This window comes from Papaver somniferum, unplaced genomic scaffold, assembly GCF_003573695.1.
Source record: "Papaver somniferum cultivar HN1 unplaced genomic scaffold, ASM357369v1 unplaced-scaffold_119, whole genome shotgun sequence".
Lineage (NCBI taxonomy): Eukaryota > Viridiplantae > Streptophyta > Magnoliopsida > Ranunculales > Papaveraceae > Papaver > Papaver somniferum.
Genome location: NW_020620936.1, coordinates 3,737,648 through 3,746,758, shown reverse-complemented (window position 1 = coordinate 3,746,758; position 9,111 = coordinate 3,737,648). Strand labels below are relative to the sequence as shown.

Genomic DNA, 9,111 nt, shown 5'->3' with positions numbered 1-9,111 from the left:
TAAAGATCTCATCTAGGTGGTCTACCTCATTGGGATTTATAGTATGTTTCTTGGTTCAAATTTCAATTTCAGCAAATCAATGCTCTCTACTGGATTCAAATGTCATGAGAAACATAATAGCCATCCAATGTCCACTCGCATATCACGAACTACTGCCTCTTTCAATGTAAACAATGTAGGATACTTTTCTTCACATATTTGTTGCTTGACCACCAGTCCTTCCGATGAATTTAGGATACACGGAATCTGAAAGTTATCTCCACACACTATAAAAAGGGAAAGGGAAACCTACATCATTGTCAAGCAAAAGCAGCACCGCATAAACATGTAAACATGGGCGTGAAAAACAGAACTTGGAAAGCCACAATAAATACTCAAAGTTACTTAGGAATATTAATGATATATAACTTATAGAGCTATAATTAAGGTTCGAGAAACACCAAAAGTCTGATGAAGCATTTTCCTGGAAAGTCTATTGTAGACATAAAATTTAAACATTTTATACCTAAAGAATACTAAATTCTGACTGAAAAATCTATTACCTTGTTCATATTTCAAAGAATCTGAAAATTAAGAACCCACTCACGCACAATTATTAAGTCAAGCTATATCTTTTCCATTGTTTCCTGAAGCCACAATCACTTCGGTGTTACCAGGATGTTACTAATAAGAATCTCAGTTTCATAAACAAATGACTACTACTAAGTAAATGGGTAAAACTCATACATGACAAAGTCATTCATGGTTTACATTAAGGAACATTAACATAATTCCAGTAATTATGAGGCTTAAGAGTCCGATCAATATAAAAATTATACCCAAGAATCTTTAAAAACAGAAATCTGGAAATATACCTTAATGCCAAGATGAATTAACCATGCTATGTACAATCTTAGAGGAGATATGAGTATTCTACAATCAGAATAACGTTGAGATCCAAAAGTCACCCCTAAGTTTGAAGAAACACACATATCTCTGGAATGTAGCTAGGATCAGTTTACCAAAAAAACAATATTGAAAATTATGTTAACAGTGAAAGCTAGTAGAGTAGTGAATCTGTTAACAACATAACAATCAAGCAATAGAAGAATCCCATAGTAATTGACGTCACCAAGGTAAATTTGGAAGCTTTCTTATTTCCAGCTCCTAGCTCACATGCCACTCTCTATAACTTAGTGGATTGGATTGGATATATGCCCATTCAAATGCTTTGTCTAGATATTCCAGACTACCCTAATATAAGGAACTGGTGGATCGGATCTTGGGAAATCCACCACCCGACATGAACGCCCACCATGCTTATACGATTTTTCCAAAGAAAATGAAAGTTCACTTGTGTGATTAAATTTGTCTTATGATTCCCGTCACAAACCCAGATGTCTTGCATTACCTAAAAGATAAGAAAATTAGTGCAAGCAGTTGATATTATTATAAATTACTATGGACATAGAGCTGTAAGGGATAATGGGAATTACACTGAGAAATTCTTTTTCTTTTCGCATGGCTATATCCATTGCCGATATTTTAATCTACATGTTTTCTGTTATTTAGTTCCATCTTAAATACGGCAGCAAATTCATGTCATTTTAGGATACCTTGATGGTCTGCTCTGAGTTCATTTCTGGAATTCACGTAAAAGAATAAAAATTATCAACACAAACAACATCAGTGTCAAGTAGTTTCACTTGTAATGTTACCAACCTGCAGTACACTAATAATTGCGTCCAAAAAAAGTCAGTTATGATATGTGGTTTGTCTACTTGTACAGACAGTGAATGAAACTGTTACGCGTATGGTGCAGTCGCATTCATTGTAAATATCAATAGTGATATTCAAACTACCGAGTCCTTCCTCTAAATTTCTCAGAATATTCAAAAAGCACATTCCACAGCTCCAATATGGTCAATTTTTTTAGCAATTCTTGGCCAAGCCGAATAATCATATACCATTGTCCGAGGAAGTATATGCAGAAAACTGTGCAAACAATACACATATGAGATGACATAGGTATGATGCAGTAACAAACCAAAAATGTTATAGTGAATGCAGTGATACTCCACATTCATTTCACTATGTCAAACAAAACCCTTGGTTTGTTTAACTATTCTACCCCATTCCAAAACAAAAAAAAAAAAGCCAAATCATTTAGAGAAGACAAAAAGTTATGTCATCCAACTCTAAGTCACCTTAGCAAATCAATAATATCAAAGACTGCTGCAGGAATTTTTATTATATGGAAAAGGTATAATGAGTTCATTGATGTCACTGGTAATACTATGGACTTGGGCCACTGTGAAGAGGAAACATTTATTGGTGGAAGTGAAAACATCACGCGAATGTGCAGTTGCACATAAACTCATAGAGAAAGATTTAGCTTTACTGCTTGCGTAGTTTCCTCTGTCACAAATGATTCCAAATGATTTACAGTCCATGTTTGAGAAATGAACTTTTAGGACTTATTTATTCGGGGTATAAGAAGAGCTTACTTATTAACTTATCAGTTCATCCATTTCTAACCCCGCTCAGTTACCTGGCTGACCGACGTGAACCAGCGGACTCATATTTGTTTAGATAAATAAGTAACTTTTTAAAAGAGTCAGCTATTGGATGGTACAGGTTCCAACGTTAAATACTGAGCATGCTCTTTTAATTTAAAATGACAACATATCTAGTAAAAAGCAATATAAAAGAAAAACGACAGCAAATAGGAAAGTTCAAGCATAAATTCTTAACATGTTTCACGAACATGACATTGTAGTTGTTCTTCGACTCCATAAAGTTCGAGTAGGTTCAAACTTCCTGCTGTGATAACTTTTAGCTTGTAGAAATATAGTCAAAACACTTTTCTTAATACTTTAAGTTCTTTAACTCTTACACCACCAACCTCATAATGCTTCATATTCGACCCCTCTTCCAAGGAAAGTTCTTCAGGTTACTTTCCTACAAAATTAGAGAACGGTGATGCTATTACATATCATGTTCATCCTATTATTAACAAATTGTTTAAGGGAACAACTTATACGTGGTAGCAGGTTAAGTCACACAGCGAATTTGACAATCATGAACCCTCAAATGTATGTCTTTCAATTACCATCTCAGCGTCTCAATGTCTTGGGTTGCTTTCTGCACAAAAGTTCCGTTCTGGGAGAAAGTCTCTTGTATCTTTCGATTATCTCCATCTCAGCATCTCAATGTTTTGGGTTGCTTTTGGCACAAAAGTTCCGGTCTGGGAGAAAGTCTCTCGATGTAGTAATTGTAAGTATTTCTCTGTGGACGTCAGACAAATTGTCTCATAACACCACACGCCATACCAATGATTCAATGTAAAAAAAAGGCACAACTACAAAATAACCTGGATATAAACCAGAAGCATCTAAATATTTACATACTGTGATTCAAAAAACGATATATTTTTGTACCACCCTAGGTAAGCTCTGGTGTAATGCTTCTTATTTTCTTCGTGACTTTGTGCATCTTTACATACTGTGAGAGATTACAATAGTTTTATCAAAGACAAAGGTGAAGTTCCAATGGCGTACAGACATAAATGGTAAACCTAAAGACAGAAATTGATTCAACGCTCGGAAAAAAGTCGACACCATGTTCGACATTGATTAAGTACAATTCAAAAGCCAATACAGATCAATTTTTCATCAAAAACCATTACGATCAATTTTCAGAAACATGCAGAACAAACGAAATTGGGGTTTGCAAATAAGAGATGAAAACTTATAGAGGGAGGAAGAAATGACGCACCTGAGCAATCTAACCTCTAATGAAATCGAGATAAAAATTGGAATTGGGAAGCCTGCGAGAAGAAGTGAAAGGTTCCAGTGTCTTTTTTTTTCCTTTAAATCCTGAAATTAGGTCATAATTAATGGAGGACAATTAAGAGAAGATGCAGTGACAGAAACTTAGAGAGTTTTGAAAGCAAATCACAACCATGGATTTATCTTTCCCATGGACAAATCCTGACCACTCTTTACATAGGCAAAGTTATCCAAACTGTGTCACGTATTCTTGAAGTGAATGAAGTAGTGTTTTACTACCCCTGATCCCGTAGGATTTTGAGTAATTAATTAACGATTAACTATGTTTGTCCTAAAGGACTATATAACATACATACATGATAATAAAAGATTTGAGGCTAAGGACATGTTTATTAACCAACACATCAAAAACAATTAGACTTGGATCGATTTTTCGCAAACAATTATGATATTTATGAACCGATGGATATGTTTGAAATACATATCCTTTCCCGTGTCGTTACGGCATGGGTTAAGCCCTAATGGTATTAATATAGAATAGATTGATAACTCTAAATAGTACAAAGCATATAAAGTGCTTTCCGTCAAAGAAGATATAATCAAGGAAATGCGTTGATATATCGTTTTTGAAAAATCATATTCCTGCGTTAAGAATCAAACGACCAATTCAACTGCTCTTCCAGGATCCAACTTCTTGCGAAACACACTATATAATTGTATTTATATCTGACATTAGAGATACTAAAAAACACAATATTAATATAAAATAGATTGTCAACTGCGAATAGTGAAAAGCATATGAAATGCTTCCCGTCAACGAAGATATAATCAAGGAAATTTAGTGATATATATTTTTTTAGAAATCATATATTTACGTTAAGAGTGAAGAGGTCAACTAAATTTGATTTTCCGGGCTCCAACTTCTTGTAGCTAAATGAAAATCACATTCACTATATTCATATCCATATTTGACATTAGATGCACCAAAAAAAAAATCTATTAATATAAAATAGATTGTCAACTCTAAATCGTGCCAACATATGTGAAGTAGTGCTTCCTGTCAAAGAAGATGTCATCAAGGAAATGCACTTATACATCTTTTTTCAGAATCATATACTTACGACAAAAATCAAACGACCAATTAAATTGCTCTTCCAGGCTCCAACTTTTTGTAGTTAAATTTAAATTTATATCTGACATTACTTGATACTAGAAAAAAACGATATTAATATAAAATAGATTGTCAGCGCCGAACAATACAAAGCATATGAAGTGCTTCCACTCAAAGAAGATATAATCAAGAAAATGCACTAATATATATTTTTTCAGAAATCATATATATGCATTAAGAATGAAAAGGCCGACTAAATTCTCTTTCATACTCCAATTTCTTGTAGCTAAATGAAAATCACACTCACTATCGTACTGATATATGACATTAGAGACACTCAAAAAACCACAATATTATTAATATAAGATATATTACCAACTCTAAATAGTGGAAAGCATATGAAATGATTCCCGTCAAAGAAGATGTCGTCAAGGAAATACATTAATCTCTATCGAAAAATGAATTCACGATGCCGGACTCATCATTATGAAATATGAATATGAATTTCATCTTCCACTTAGGTTGACCAACCCTAAAATAGTTATATTATAGCGTGACGAAGAAGAAAAAAAACTAATAGCATAATCTTAGTTGCGTTTCTTCCAAAAATTGACAAATTTGGAAAAAATTAAGTTAGAAATATATGTGAAGGAGAGACTAATTTCACTAAGCGACTTTCTTGTTATCGGGGATTCTCGGCAGAAACAACCAAACTCGAAAAAATCTCGTCTCGGCAAGTTACACCCCTTGTTTTTGAATTTATACCATGGTCACTTAATGCTAAGGGCAGAAACATACATACCTTGATATTGTCCATAATAAAACCGTCCTTGTACCCTATTGTCATGAAATAAATAGCTAACACAATTGTCAAAAAAAAAAAAAAGTATTTGCATACTCACCAAGCGTCAACCATTAACTACGAATAAGATAAATCAAAGTTGCGTTACAGGTGCACCAAATAAGTTGCATTTTCCATTCACCGGATAACACATATTAACATATGTTCTGCAAAATGAATCACACCGAGCAATTTATTGATGGAAATATTATAGTCATATCTCCCATAAATTTTAAGCAACTTAGAAATCTAATCATAATGAAAGTACAGTGTGTAATGAAACGAAGGGAGTAATAATATCTTCTTTCATGGGTGAGAAGAAGAAATTTGTATGCTTAACTTAATATCTGGACAAATGTAACCAATTACCATGCATTGGTTGTTTCCAACCGTTGAGTATCATCGAATAGGTTAATAAGAAAAAGCCATTGAGATGAGAACCACCTACGAAATGGGTTTTACATTTTGAGAACCCCTAAAGCCCCTGATCTTATTAGAACCCCTAAAAATTATTGAGAACCCCCGCGGATGCGGGGCAAAGCCCCTAAGTTTCGATACCAATGTATCAAGTGGGCATCACTAAGAACGAAGCTATGAACATAGCTTGCGTGAGTATTCCAGCGAATATGCGGTTGACAGTGTTTTTGCTGGCAAGTGGCAATGGTGTCTCGGTGCCTACCCAAAATTAACAGGGTCACTTTTTCCGTGAGTCAATTTTTTTGGGTGTTTTTTCACTCTGTCTACAAAGCATTTTTGATTAATCAACTTCCAGGGTTAGTAACCTTGCACACACTCTCAAACATTTAACCAAATAATACTCAGCAAATAACTTATAAATATAACTCGAACCAAATTTTTTGCCAGAATGATGAGCAAACTACCCACTTAGGCGTACTATCTGGAGAGTTGTAAAAAAAATAGAATAAATACCAATCCAATAGGTAAGGAGCCACCTAAACTTATAAATTAAAAACGAAAAAAATACAACGAACCATCTAAAGTCTGAATAATTTATATATGATTCAGAACTTAAAATAAACGCATCCGGCTAAATCAGATGACTGATTTGGATTTCCACTGCCATATCCCAGTTCTCACCATAGAAAAATGAATAACAATGACTATTCTTTAAGCTTACAATTTACAATGATTATGTGTCTTCCCATTATTGTAAACCCCCTCAGGTATAATCCCAAAAGATTTCCCTTCTTCTTTACATGGAACACATTCAAATATACAGATACAAGTAGGTTCAATAGAATAAAAATATCAAAATTTAACAATGAATCAAGTAATAATTTATAGAGTGCATATAAATATTGCATTGCAGAATGAACTAAAAAAGAATATTACTTCTCTTAAACTTCCTTTATCTCTTAACTTTAAATCAAAAATGAAACTGATAAAAAATGCGATCCAAATTACATGTCTAAACTTGCATACCGCCACACGCAAGTGAGAACAAATAGAATTAGACTGAAAAAACTTGTTGTCCTAACATATTTCCAAGATCTAGGAAACCAATTCGAAAGGCATTTATAGATACTGGTTGTTCTTCTTTCTTCTCAGTTGCATGATACTGTTATAATGGTGCCGACAAAAAATATTGATATCATTCATAACAATGATTACAGGATTTCCACATGAACTTCAAAAAATATTACCTTAGAACCACTTCACATCCCTCAAAAACAACATCGACATCATCCAAGTTTGTAAGAGCTTTCTCCTCAAACACTGGTGGCTTGAAACCTTCTTTAAGCATAAAGCTATCTGAATAGATAAGATTTATATACTCCGCTATTGATGGTTTTGAAATCAAGTATATTAAATTAAAAAAAAAACTGGATTGGGTTAATTTATCAAATTCCACATCTTTCCACACGCTCAATTTATATTCCACAGAGGGATCGCAAAAAATACTTGCTCTTGTCTGCTAGAAAGTAATATGGACAACACATCATTTGCACCAAGCTGAAATGGTATTAAAAAAACTGAAAATGTGGGGCTCTAACAACCTCACCCAATATTTCGGTATGGACTAACTCTAATATACTTTTAAGAGAATCAACTAGACAGTCAGACTCAATATTAATAAAAAGTATATCAAGGAGTTAATATCTCGATCTCTTGATTTAATCTATACTCAAGCAAATAGAAATCTGCGAGTCTTTATTAAATACAAGAGATATAAACTTGGATGGTACCAAAGACCAATATCCAAGGATCAGTCAATTTCCAATCAACAACGAAAGGTTAGATTTGACAATTGATCGATACAACGCACAACCTGTGATATTTCAATTACATAACAAAATATAATGCAGAATAGAAATAACACAGACACCATAAATTTTGTTAACGAGGAAACCGCAAATGCAGAAAAACCCCGGGACCTAGTCCAGATTGAACACCACACTGTATTAAGCCGCTACAGACACTAGCCTACTACAAACTAACTTCGGTCTGGACTGTAGTTGAGACCTAATCAATATCACACTGATTCAAGGTACAATTGAGCTCCTTACATCTCTGATCCCAGCAGGATGTTACGCACTTGATTCCCTTAGCTGATCTCACCCAACACCAAGAGTTGCTACAACCCAAAGTCGAAGACTTTGATAAACAAATCTGTATCACACAGAAAAGTCTACGATAATAGATAAATCTGTCTCCCACAGATAAACCTACAAGTTTTTTTCCGTCTTTTAATAAAATCAAGGTGAACAGGAACCAATCGATACCCGGACTTATATTCTCGAAGAATAACCTAGAATTATCAATCACCTCAGAATAATCTAAATCGTATGGTAGAAAAACTAGATATTGCGGAATCACAAACGATGAGACGAAGATGTCTGCGATTTCTTTTTATCTTGACCTATCGGAGATATAATCTCAAGCCAATCTTACAATTGAACTCGTACGATAGAAAATGGCAAGATCAGATCGCTCAACTACAAGAGAAGTAGTTTCGTCTGGCTTCACAAACCCAATGAAGTCTTTAAGTCGTTAACCGAAAGGGTCTCGAGAAGAAACCTACGGTTAAAGGAGAATCGACTCTAGAAAAACCAACTAATATCACACAGGAGGTGTGGGGATTAGTTTTTCCAGTTGTTAGACGTCTCCATTATATAGTTTTCAAATCAGGGTTTGCAATCCAAGTTACCTTGGTAACAAAGCATTCAATATTCACCATTAGATGAAAAACCTGATTTATCCAAGCTAATATCTTTCAACCGTTAGATCGAAACTTATCTTGTCATACACATAAATTAAATGTATTCATTTAGGTTTGAATAACCGTACCTAAATGTGTATACTTAGTTGGTTCACAAATAATTAAACAATGGTTAGACATATGAGCACTTTCATATTAACCGTATTCA

General features: G+C 34.0%; 1 long non-coding RNA gene across 1 annotated transcript; it reads right to left on the bottom strand.

Annotated features, from left to right (window-relative positions):
- Positions 1-2,523: 2,523 nt before the first annotated feature.
- LOC113330778 lies at positions 2,524-3,952 on the bottom strand. The gene is made up of 3 exons (XR_003350490.1): positions 3,757-3,952; positions 3,092-3,267; positions 2,524-2,940 (listed from the first exon to the last, which is right to left on the bottom strand). It is a non-coding gene; the product is annotated as an uncharacterized LOC113330778 (long non-coding RNA).
- Between the last annotated feature and the right edge of the window lie 5,159 nt (positions 3,953-9,111).